Consider the following 13,491-nt stretch of genomic DNA (forward strand, 5'->3'; position numbering starts at 1 on the left):
ATCATTTCCTTCTGACGGCAGCACAATGCTGCGGTTTGTTATGTCTGTGTCAGACATCACTGGTGGGGAACAGAAGAGAAACGTTACCAAGAATGAAAACCACAGCACATATCACATGTACGACTAAACAGCTCTCCAAGAGTGTGAGATCCTGAGCAGCTCCTGGAGCTCTGTGTCATCTCCTCAATGCTCTTTTATACCTAATACTTTCAGTATTACTAGGGGTCCAGCACAGGGAGGCACCATACATCAGAGTGGGCCAATAACCAGGTAACCATGTTTACAACAATGGTCGCGCATCTTAATTATAGTGATTATAGGAGAACCTCAGCAGATGACCATGTTATTGAAAAAAAAAATTACTATACAATGACCAAGACCAATATTACCGCCATTGCTGCAGAACATACAAGAGATTCCAGTACAGTTATAGATAGTGACTTACAGATGACATTCTTTCTGATGGAGTCTGTCAGGGAAATATTGAGGAATATTGAAAGCCTGTCATAGATATTGACCATTTCTCCCTTATTCCCCTTTTGGTCAGTACAAAGCGGTTTCCATAAAAATCTCAGCACAAAGCCCCAATTAACCCAGTCATAACACTTCTTGGCTGCCAGCAATTTGTTTAATAGCTTAGTTAAGATGCGAGCATATTGTCCCTGGAACACGCAGGGGGTGATTAGAACGCAGGATTGCAATAATTTGAATGTAACTGTTGGAGTTTGCTTCCCGAGCTCCAAAAAGAAATCTCCATACACTTCGACTCCGAAACTAAATATGAAATATTGTAAGTTCCATGCGTCCAACAATAACGGGATCTATATTTTTAGTGGCAGAATCAGTCAAGGAGCAATATGCATATTCCCTGTCACTGTAAGTATCTGCATCGAGCTGTAGCGCAAAAACACCAGGATAGCAGACTGCAACTATGGGATGTGTGGTAAAATCATAAAAAATATGATATCACTTTTGGGCTTCTGGGATCAACGTGTTATAAGTTATCCCAAAAACCAGGTTTTTAATACAAATCTGATGGGTGAAGCCCAGCCCCTGTGATGTTATCACAGGGGGGTCTCTCCCTTCAGCTTAAAATAGTTTGTTGAGGCTTAAGCCGTGTTCTTTGTCATGGAGTATATGTCTATCATAGCGGAGGACCCTGTTTGATAACAGTTTAAATGGAGTATCTCAACTCCACCGATATTGAATTGTCGCAGCGGTTTCTATAGTGTAAGTTTCTCTTTTTTCTATTCTGTTTTATTTGTGCAACAGCTTATGTATTTTAATGTCTCCTTTGTAACATCCTTTTGTATATTTTTCTTAAACATGCCTCCCTTTTGAATTAAATATAAAATGTAATAGTTCTGTTTTTTTTTGTCCTGTAATCGTTTCCTTCCCCGAAGCCATATACGCTACCAAAAAGCAGGCGTCCGGCCAGGCATGTATTATATTTCAATCTCGGCCGGTGGTTGCAGCGAATAATATTAATAATCGGGCTATTGTGAAGCTGACAGTGACCGTACGGAGGGCGTAAACACGTATTCCATACTTTGGAACCCAGAGGTGTGACGCCATACGCTCACTGATCGATTACCAATACCTCCGCAGCCAGTAGTCTGGATTGTGTGCTCGCGATTCTGGACGAAATACTGACAGCGTGACGGCACGGTGAGATATCTCGTGATCTCCTTGGTGTCATTGCTGTGACGTTCCTTACAGAGTCGTTCACTTTTTTCGTTTTTTCTATCTGGCCCAGACAATCATGACAACTTCTTCCAGCCAGGAGTCATCTGCAGAGATTACAACAACACAAATTTGACTTTTCACAACACATTTGACTTCTTACATTTCGGCCCCATCTATTTCAAACATGCACAAAATCCTTATCATGCTGATAAACAAATGCTGAACCTCTGCTGCTGTATGTGTGCCTGTTACTGCACCTGCCATATGATATGGTTACAGTACTCCTGTTAGTTTTTGCCATTTTTATGTGGAGCACTGTGCCCCTTACATAATAAAATGCCCTCTTTGTGGTCTCTGGATGTTAAAATTGCCTACAGAAAATATTAATGCCATTTGTGAGTGCCGTAAAAAGCAATAATGGCCACATTTTGACCCCTAGAAAGTAATTGTGGCGCCCCTGAGGGTTCAGTCGCCACAGGGGTACTGAACATCCAGGTAAGGATGGAGCATCGCTCAGGACCCCACTTCACACTCAACACTACACCACTCCTGTCCTGTAGGGGGCCTAAATGCACCAGGGTGCTGTCCCATGCCTGGATAGAGGAGATGGGGGGAACCAAAGATAGGGGGAACCAAGTAGTGGGTGAGGGTGGAGGAAACACTTACAGGAAGCACTTATAGATTCATATATAATCTACGGTCATCTTTAGTTCATGGTCTTTGATTGAGGGTCTTCTCCCAGGGTCCAGAAAAAGTCTGTAGCTGGCTGAAGATTCGCAGTCCTCGTTCTCTGGCCTTGAGACGAGGAGCGGGTCAGAGTTAACCACTGTCTCTACCCGGTCAGGGTCCTGATCTAAGAAGGCCTTGGAGGGGAGCAGAGGAGATAGGCTCCACAGGCAAAAGGATCCCAGGGGGATACGGATGGAGCAGAGTCACCACCTGTATCTCTCAAACTGCGTTTACCCAGTGGGACCCGGCCTTACACCACGTTCATTCCACACATACAGTCAGGTGAAGACTCAGTGGAAGAACTTACTAAGGAGAGGAACACACACCAGAGGGGTCTCGACAGGTGCTCCTGATCTACCTGGGAAGTGCTGAACCCCCTTCCCGGTGGCCGCAGTATGCCGATTGTAGCAGAGAGAAGCTTTGCGGCTGAAAGTTCATCTAAAGTGAGTAAAGACCCGGATGACTTCATTCACCGCCTCCGCTTGTTTATTGCCGCGCGGCACTGCACCCACCATACTTCCACACAATCCTCCTAACGCTGCCCTGAGGCCTACTCCGCCTGTGGGGAGTAGTACCAACTGAGCTGCCCAAAGCACCAGTCTCAGAGGACTGTTGCAGCGCTGGTGGCCTTCACCAGAAACCACAGGTGGCATAGTCGAAAAACTCGGAGCCCAATTTTTTATGTGACAGCCCTGGGCATGGAACGGGTCTAGGCCACGACTGCATCCCCGCGACACCTACACTGACCCGGCTCCGAGTTTCCCTCAATTGCTCAAGGAGGGCGACACATAATAATCCCCTCTGTATGCTCCTTGGATGGGTACAATATCCCGCTTGCCCCTATAAATAATAATTCCTCTTAAGTACCACTTTGCTCTGAATATTGTCACCTGAATGCCCCTAAAAAGTAATTGTTTTCTGAGTTACCACTTCGCAATTAATGACAAGTGGCTCAAAAAAGGACCCCTTATGTCTCCACCACATATAGTAGTAATGCCCTGAGTGCCTCAGTAAAAGTAATAATGCTTCAGGAGTCCCTCACTTATATTAATGACTCCTGAGTCCCCTATGTATAATAATGATTCCTGAGTAGGGATGGGCGGACCTGTGGATGTTCAAATTTTATAAAAAAGTTTGGTTCAGGTACCAGAATGGTATCCGAACTTGATCTTGAACCATATTCAAGTGAATGGGGGACCCGAACATCTAGCGGTTCCCATACTGTTCTGTGTGTGACAGTGTGGGAAACAATGGCTCTGACCGGCGGTAACCTTACTGAAGTCTCAGCCGCTGGGAATCTTGGACTGCTGCGGGTTCCCACTCTTTCACACAAAAGACAGCATGTGAACCAGTAGCTGTGACTGGCGGTGATAAAGTTACCACTGGTCAGGCACTGGCTGATGACTACTTATGTCATCAACATTGACTGCTCTCGCTGATAGCACCGAGAGCAGGTGATGCTGATGAGAGTATTTATCAGCCAGTACCTGTGCATAGCGGTAGTTTTACTGCTATCCATAGGCATCGGAGACAAAGAAGATGAATGTGGATTACTTTGTGGAATCATTTTATTAGTAAATGGGTGAACGCGGGCTAGTGTGGGGGAGTCTTTATTCAAAATGCTTTTTTTTCTGTATGTGTGTGTTCATTTATTTTTACTATGGAGTTAGGAATCGGGGTGTCTCACTGACACCTCTCTATTACTAACCCCAAAAATAATTACCCCGATTGCCACCACACCATGGCAATCAGGAAAAGCTGAGTCTAAGTGCCAGAATTAGCGCTTCAAATATGATGTGCCACTTCTTGTACAGCTGCATTCTGATATTTGTAGGTTGGGAATGGCCCAATAATCATGGGCAATCTCAGCCTATTAATATAAGCCTACAGCTGTCTTCTTTCCCTTAGCTGGTTGTTAAAATTAGGAGGGACCCCAAGCCAATTTTTTCATTTATTTATTTATCACTAATAGAGATGAGCGGTGTTCGACTCGAACTGTTTGCCAATCTCAAATTCGAGCTGTTTTGAGCGGTGTTCGAGATGTTCGGCGAACACGAACGATTTGAAAAAAATCCTGCTGTTCGAGGTTATCATAGAATCATAGAATCATAGAATGGTAGAGTTGGAAAGGACCTCCTGGGTCATCTGGTCCAACCCCCTGCTCAAAGCAGGATTCACTAAATCATCTCAGACAGATGTCTGTCCAGCCTCTGTTTGAAGACTTCCATTGAATGGGAACTCACCACCTCTCGTGGCAGCCTGTTCCACTCATTAATCACCCTAACTATCAAAAAGTTTTTTTGACAGTTCGTGCACCAAAATCATAACTGGATTTTTTCACAGTAATGCTGATAATCAATGTTAATACGCAGTTTGAGTGTACAGCAGGGCGGGGGGAGGGGCTGGGGATGGATCTCTGTATAAATAATGAAGATCTCCATTTTTTTTTCTCTTTCCCGCATTTACAGTGGGGAGGTGCAATCTGTCAGCCTATCAGCAGCGCACACACGGAGCAAACTGCTTTTTTTCACACAAGCAAGGGCATGTGTCATTGGATGTGTATGTCACATGTCCTTGCCCTATAAGACCCAGCCATTTTCCCCTTCGCCACCATTTTCTCACTGCTGCAGCTGCGTGTTAGACGGCACCGCTGTTGCTGTGTGCGCTATACTTTGTGTTAATTTCAAGCCAATTTTCTCAGAAATATACAGATAGCTTGGGAGTAGGGAATAGTTGTGATTGCAATCCTTTTGAGGACTAGGTTACAGCATTTCCTACAACTTTTAGCAGGCAGGTCTGTGCTCTTAAATAGATAGGTTGGGAGTAGGGACTAATTGTAATTGCAGTCCTTTTGAGGACTAGGTTACAGCATTTCCTAGGACTTTTTGCCAGGCAGGTCTGTGCCATTGCTTTGCAAGTGTTTTTCAAAGCATTTGGCTAAATCTAGCTAAGCAAATACTTTTTCGCCTCTTGCAGTGTGTGTTAGTCAGTGGAGTAGCGTATCTGTGTTGCAAGCTACACCACCTGTGCATAGAATACAATTTTTTTAACTGCACCTAGCCAAGTAAAACCTTTTGGGCATAGCATCATTCTATTGGGCCATCTATACTAAGCTCCACCAGCTTGCAAATTACAAATAATTTTTAGCTGCATCTAGCTCGGAAAATAATTTTGGGCTTGTAGCAGTGTGTGGGACTTATTCTTAGTCCATCTATACTAAGCTCCACCAGCTTGCAAATTACAAATAATTTTTATCTGCATCTAGCTCGGAAAATAATTTTGGGCTTGTAGCAGTGTGTGGGACTTATTCTTAGTCCATCTATACTAAGCTCCACCAGCTTGCAAATTACAAATAATTTTAAGCTGCATCTAGCTCGGAAAATAATTTTGGGCTTGTAACAGTGTGTGGGACTTATTCTTAGTCCATCTATACTAAGCTCCACCAGCTTGCAAATTACAAATAATTTTTATGTGCATCTAGCTCGGAAAATAATTTTGGCCTGGTAGCAGTGTGTGGGACTTATTCTTAGTCCATCTATACTAAGCTCCACCAGCTTGCAAATTACAAATAATTTTTAGCTGCATCTAGCTCGGAAAATAATTTTGGGCTTGTAGCAGTGTGTGGGACTTATTCTTAGTCCATCTATACTAAGCTCCACCAGCTTGCAAATTACAAATAATTTTTATCTGCATCTAGCTCGGAAAATAATTTTGGCCTTGTAGCAGTGTGTGGGACTCATTCTATTAGTCCATCTATACTAAGCTCCACCACCTGTGTATGTAATAAAATTGTTTTACTGCATCTAACCCAGCCAATCCTTTTGGGCTAATACCACAGTTTGGCCACTCAGCTCTGCTCGGTTCCCATCCATCGTTTTTTGTGCAAACAACTCCAGAGTTGTCAATTAGTTAACCATCAAAATGATTGGAAAAAGGCCTGCTGCTGGTGGAAAGGGGAATAGGAGTGTTGGGAAGGGAAAAAAAGGTTGTGTCCGTAGGGTAGGTGTTAAAGCAACAGTAACATCTGCAGAAGAAAGACCATCTTCCAGCCAAACTAAGATGTCTACTTCTTTTGGCGGACAATGTGATAGGATCCCTTTCTTATGGCCACGCCAATCGCTACAAATTCCAGATGAGGCACAAAAACAGCAGGTGCTTCAACGGATATCAAGTGCTCCTTTAAGTGGGCTCTCCTCCACATCAACTTCAACATCACAAATACTCCAGTCCTCAGAGGTGTCACCCCAATCGCACTTGCTTCCTCACAGCTCCCAAGTCTCCAGCTCCCCGTCTGAGTATGGGGTAGAACAGATGTTTGAGTCTGCAGAGCTGTTTACTCATACTATAGCCTGGGAATCAGAGGTTGGCTCCAGTGCTTCTGTGAATCCAGACAAGGAAATGATCTGCACTGATGCGCAGAATCTTTATGAGTCGGATCCAGGACCAGACGCAGAAGGTTCTGACCATAATGTAGACCCTCGTTCCCAAACTGTAACTCCTGTTGGTGGAGACAATGAGGAAGACGATGATGAGACTCAAATACCTGATTGGAGCGACAACTTGAGTTTTTTGTCAGGGCAGGAAGAGGTTGGCTCTGAGGACAACGGGTGTGAGAACACACTGGGTGATGATGACGAGGTTGGAGATCCCACTTACTGTCAACCCACAGTCAGCCAGTCGATGAGGTCAGCAGAGGAGATGGAGGAGGATGCTAGTGACGACGAGGTCAGGTTGCACCTTCCTGGACTGAGACATAGTACTGGAAGCACGTCAACAACTGCACCCTCAAACACCGCTCTGCCTCTGACCACAAATCGTGGTGTCTCTTCAGGTCTCATGGGTGCTCAGCCTTGCATAGCCTGGGGAATTTTTCAGATCGATAAGGATGACCCAACTCATGTTATCTGTAACATTTGTCACCAAAAGCTAAGTAGAGGCCAAAAAATCCATAGTTTGAGTACTTCATGCATGAACCGTCACATGGATATGAAGCATAAGTTGCAGTGGGAAGCTCACTGTGCTACAATGCGGCCTAGCTGGGCGGGCCAACCACCATCTGCCCCATCTTGTGCATCCGCGGCCTCTTCATCCTCTGTGACTGGGGGGACAGCAATCACACCTGTTTTGGGACGCAGACCAGCCACCTCTTTACCCGCAACAGCCAGCATGATTGGCAGGTCATCATTTTCTTTGGAGGTGGAAACACCAGCTGGTGGTGAGCGCTCTCCGACATCGAGAGCACCACCTTTGGATCAAGGCAACCTAACTTTTCCACCTGCATCTTCCTCACAGACCGGCAGTTTGCCGGGGACACCCATCTCAAACCCATCTAAGCACAACTGCCAGCCCTCGGTCCCTCAGATGTGGACAAGTAAAAGACCATTTCCTCCTAGCCATGAGAAAGCTAAGAGGTTGAATTTCACCATCTGCAAGCTCTTGGCTACAGAAATGCTGCCTTTCCACCTGATGGACACAGAGGATTTTTGAGACCATATTTCCATCGCAGTGCCCCAGTACCAGATGCCCAGTCGGCACTACTTCTCAAAGAAAGTTGTGCCTGCGCTCCACCAGCATGTCGCACACAACATCACCGCTTCTTTGAGAAACTCTGTGTGTGACAGGGTGCATTTCACCACAGGCACTTGGATGAGTAGGCATGGACAGGGGCGTTACATTTCGCTGACTGGGCACTGGGAAACTATGGTGACAGCAGGACAAGGGGCTGCTGTCCAAGTCTTGCCGTCCCCACGAGTTGTGCGTCAATCCTCTTCATCTCGAAGTTCCTCCACTGCTTCTGACTCCTCAGCCTCCTCTCAGTCCTCCACCTGCACCCAAAGCCTGTCTGGTCATGCCACATGCTTTCTAACTGTGCAGAAGGGATCCTGCACACCTCCTTACTATGCTGGCAGCAGGGCTCAACGTCATCAGGCGGTTTTCACTTTCAAATGTCTGGGAAATGTGAGTCACACAGCTGAGGAGTTGTGGTCAGCTCTGGAGAACCAGTTTCATGAATGGTTGTCTCCACTGGACCTGAAACCAGGGAAGGCTGTGTGCGACAATGCTGCAAACCTCGTTGCGGCCCTTCGCCGGGGCAATGTCACACACATGCCTTGTATGGCTCATGTGTTGAACCTGGTTGTCCAGCAATTTATAGGCCACTATCCCGGACTAGATGGCCTTCTGCAGAGGGCACGGTCGCTGTGTGATCACTTCCGCCATTCGCATCCCACAGCTCAGTGACTTACATCTCTACAGAAGTCGTTGGGCCTGCGACTTCACCGGCTAAAATGCGATGTGCCTACCCGGTGGAATTCAACTCTGCACATGTTGCAGTGACTGTGGCAGCACCGACAAGCCCTGGTGCAATACGTTCTGACGTATAGCCTGGGCCAACGGGATCCAGAGGTGGGGCAAATCATGCTGGAGGAGTGGTCTCAGATAAGGGACCTATGCACCCTTCTGCACAGTTTGGAAATGGCGACGAAGATGTTTAGTGCTGACGATGCCATTATCATCATGACTATTCCGGTGATTTACATGCTGGAGCACATGTTAAACAGAATTCGGAGTCAGGTGGTGCGACAAGAGGAGGTGGAGGAAATAGAGGAGGAGGAGTTGTATGCGGAAGGGCTAACATCTGCAAGGTTCAGACGGTCGGCAGCACCAAGGCGGCAGGCATGTGAGGGTGGGGGAGAAGGATTTACCAGGGCGCATGGTAGCAGCCAAACTAGTGAGGAAGGTGCAGGAGCCCAGGAAGAAGTGGAGGACGAACTGATGGAAGACTCATCAGATGAGGGAGACCTTGATCACATTTCTGTTGTGCGAGGTTGGGGGGAGAGGGCAGAGGAAGGCAGCATGATTGTTACCTCGCCACCAACACAACAGGGACTTGGTGCTCCTGGATGCGCAAGACACATGAGTGCCTTCTTGCTGCACTACCTGCAACATGACCCTCGAATTGTGAGAATTAGAAATAATCCTGACTACTGGGTTGCCACACTGTTAGATCCCCGGTACAAAAGTAAATTTGCAGAAATTATTCCTGCCAAAGGGATGCACGCATGCAGGAGTATCAGCAGAGACTGTTGCAGAATCTTACATGTGCTTTTCCACAAAACACCAGTGGTGCACGTAGTGAATCTCACAGTTCCAACTTGCCAACTGTGGGACCGTCAAGTGTTCAGCACTCAAAATGTAACAGAAACACAGTATCTGCTGGTAACATCAATTTTGCAGAATCATTTCACCACTTTTTTAGCCCATCCTTTGCAAGGCCACAGGAGACAAGAAGTCTGACACATAGTCAAGAGACGATGGTACAGGAGTATCTCCAAGAAAACATCGAAGCCATGACTGTGTCACTGGACCCTTGCTCTTTTTGGGCTTCCAATCTGAATAAATGGCCGGAGCTCGCCACTAACGCCTTGGAGATCTTGTCATGCCCCGCAGCCAGCATTCTCTCTGAACGTGTGTTCAGCGCTGCTGGTGGTGTGCTGACAGATAAGTGCACGCGGCTGTCCACTGAGATTGTAGACAGACTCACGTTCATAAAGATTAACAAATCATGGATCCGCAAGGACTTTTCTACCCCTGTGTCATCCTGGGGAGAGTAAAAGCTTGAGGATTTCGTAAAATCAACTCACCAACCGTTTTAAGCTTTCAAATTACTAATAATTTTTAGCTGTATCTTGTCTGGAAAATAATTTTGGGCCTGTAGCAGTATGCAGTACTCATTCTATTATACCATAAATACTAAACTCCACCAGCTTTCAAATTACTAATAATTTTTAGCTGTATCTTGTCTGGAAAATAATTTTGGGCCTGTAGTAGTGTGCGGTACTCATGAACTGTTACGGCCAATGCGGTTTCTTAACTGATACCTTTTCTCTCAATCCAGCGTAACCAGAGATCCCCCTGATCCCTTCCCTGAAATAAAAACTCCACAACAAGTTATCTGTTGGAAATATTTCGGCCACAGCGGCCATTTATTAACAAACAACAAATAACAATAACATAAATATATATATATGAATAAATGGAGGGAGGTTTCTAGGAGCTAATAGATCTGGCTTTAAATATCTCAAAATTAAACCGCCATTTTACCCTCAGCCATTCAGCACCAGCTCGAGGGCACCAAAACTTCCACATTCCGCGGAAGACCAACCAACAAATTGCTCCCGAGGTAAAACCCTGTCCAGAGCCCATAACCGACTGCCAGATCACCCCCACTCAATTTAAACCAACTCCAAGAACCCCACTCCCTCGCCACCACGAACAGCCCTGAAACCTTAGGCTCGTGAGTGCCTCAAAGCCACCAACGCCCTTTCAATTCCTTCCTGTATTGAAAGGGCCCAAGTATCCATACCTATATCATTGAGATGCACCCCGTCCTTCCGCCACAAATTTCCAACCCCTGCTTCCAACTCCAAATGCCTAATACTTATGCCCCCATTCCTTGCCACAAAGCCAGACACTGCCCTATTCAATTTTATTCGTGCCCTGTTTATGCCTTTTTTTGATCGAACCGCCCGCCATTTTTTCCTGGGCACTATATCCGACCAGACCGTCAAAATCCCCGGAAACGAGGTCCACAATCTCAATAAATCAAAACGAATATCCCTAATCAACTCCCTCACTGGCCGTGCCCCCAAATCATTTCCTCCCAAATGCACCACTAAAATATCCGGTGTTCTATCTAACCTTGCCGCTTTATGAAACTTCGACAAAAGGCGCCACCATACCACGCCCCTAAAACCGAGCCACCTTATGACCGCTTGTGCCCTTGAAAAACCCAATTGCCTACCATCCCTCCTTACGTCGGCGTGCAGCGCCCCCCAATGCACATATGAGTGTCCAATGATCCAGACTAACGAGGGAACATCACCTAAAACAGTAATAAACAAGCAGGTTAGCAACTATTCCACATCTAACAAAGTTTTTGCGGCAATTAACTGCGAACATATGACAAATAACGGTCCGAACTCCATCTTCCGATCCCTTTTATCGTCTCAGCCCCTAAACCGCGTCTATTAGCCTCCGACGCTGCACCGATCCTAAAGGAATGCGATCCGTAAATCTCAGGACGGAGACCCAACTCCTGTACCCCCCCTATAAACTGAAAAAGGGAAAGAAATGACCCGTCGTGATGCCGTAATAGTGGGCCCGATCTATTTGACCACAATTGCCTCTAAGCACCTTCTAGGGCACATCAGAGCCCCCTCCACTCTACCTAACACGACATGCTTCCCTTTTCCAAACTGATCCGTTTTAGACCGTCTAATCCAAAAATTGATCCCCCAGGCCCAGCAGCTCATGTCTTCGGCTAATAGACCTCCCTCTCTATTCCTACTAGGGGCTACCAACTCACCCACTCTCATAGCCCCGAAAAAAGCTAAAGCAAATGCCAACTTAAACAATGCCGCCTCAAAATTAGAACAACAAATGGTTTCCAAAACGAGACCTAACCTTTCCAACATGCTAAACGTGACTGGCCTACGCTTATCCAAACTCTTGTTTCCTTTTTGAAAACCTCTGAGAGCCTGCTTGACCAAAAAGGATTTAGTAACGTCCGTCAAACCCTGTAACTTAAAACCAAAAGCAAGCCCGGCTATAAATTTACTCACTCTGGATGTCGACCACCCTGAGTCCGCTGCTTTACCAACAAAAAACAATATTGCCAACGTCCTGTCCCTGTCACTCTCTAGTGCCCCCCACTGTGACACCCAACTTTGCCATATGTTCCACGATGCCTCATAAGCAGCCCAGGTTGAACTCGCCACAGACTCTTGGATCAATGTTCCGGCTCGTCCGAAACCAGCTGCCACAACCGCGAAGGGCATTCCACTCCTGCGACTTCTGCCTCTGGTGCCAATGAACGGAAACGCTCCCACTGGAAACGAGACAAAGCAGCCGCTATAGAGTTTTTGACACCTGGCACATGTACAGCCGAAATCCATGCATTAAGCTCCAAGCAGCGGAGCACCAGTTCCCTGACCAACTTAATGACTGGAGGGGACGAGGCCGATAGGCTATTAATCACTTCCACCACGCCCATATTGTCGCAATGGAACCTGACTCTCCGATTCGAAAAAGACCCGCCCCAAATCCAGACCGCGACTACAATTGGGAACAGTTCCAAAAGAACCAGATTTTTTGTGAAACCCCTCTCTTTCCAGGAATTGGGCCAATTGCCTACGCTCCACTTTCCCTTTCAAAAAACTCCATATCCTGCTCTGCCTGCCACGTCGGTATAGATCTCACAATCAAAGCTGTTCAGGAAATCCTGCTGAATCAACGACTAGTGTTGAGCCACCCCCTAGTGTTCGAGTTCGGTTCGGTTCGTCGAACACCCGTGTGTTCGCCGAAATGTTCATCGAACTGTTCGTCGAACACCTTCGAACACCGTTAAAACCAATGGCAGGCAAACAAAAACACATAGAAACACATAGAAAACACCTTCAAAGGTGTCCAAAAGCTGACAAACTGCTCAGAAGACACAACTAACACAAGGAAAAGTGACAAGTACATATAGTCATGCGAAAAGAAAAGAGGTGGAGGAGTAAAAGGAGGGGGAGACACAGATATAGGCATGTCATGCCCTTCTAAAATCCAAAAAGTGAGAAGCCGACACGTTCAGTCCGCTCCTGCCCGTGCCACCTCCGTGTCGCCGGGTTTGTGCCAGAGCCGCGGTGAACCCTGACGGCCAGCCCCCCTCTCCCAATACTGGTGCCTGTCCGCTGGTGGGTCGAGCGAGCCCCCCTGTGGTGGAGGCAGCTCTAAGCTTTTTAATTTAAATTGTCTCTCTAATTTGAATGAATACACTTTAAATCCATTTACAAGGATCTATTGGAGGGCAAGTCTCATGCCAGCAGCCGCGTAATTCCAGCTCCAGTAGCGTCCACTAAAGCTGCTGCAGTTAAAAAGCTTTTATAAGGATCGAGCTCGGCTGTCCACCGCAAGGCATCCTACTGCCAGTCCCAGCCCCTATGCCTTGGGGTGCCTCCTGATGCTCTTCACTGAGTATCCCGTGGTCCCGAAGCATTTCCTTTGAAAAAATTAAGTGTCGAAACTACAGGT

The sequence above is a fragment of the Phyllobates terribilis genome, unplaced genomic scaffold (genome assembly GCF_046119375.1).
Source record: "Phyllobates terribilis strain yellow unplaced genomic scaffold, ASM4611937v1 Scaffold_3__8_contigs__length_932513732, whole genome shotgun sequence".
NCBI classification, from domain to species: Eukaryota; Metazoa; Chordata; class Amphibia; order Anura; family Dendrobatidae; genus Phyllobates; species Phyllobates terribilis.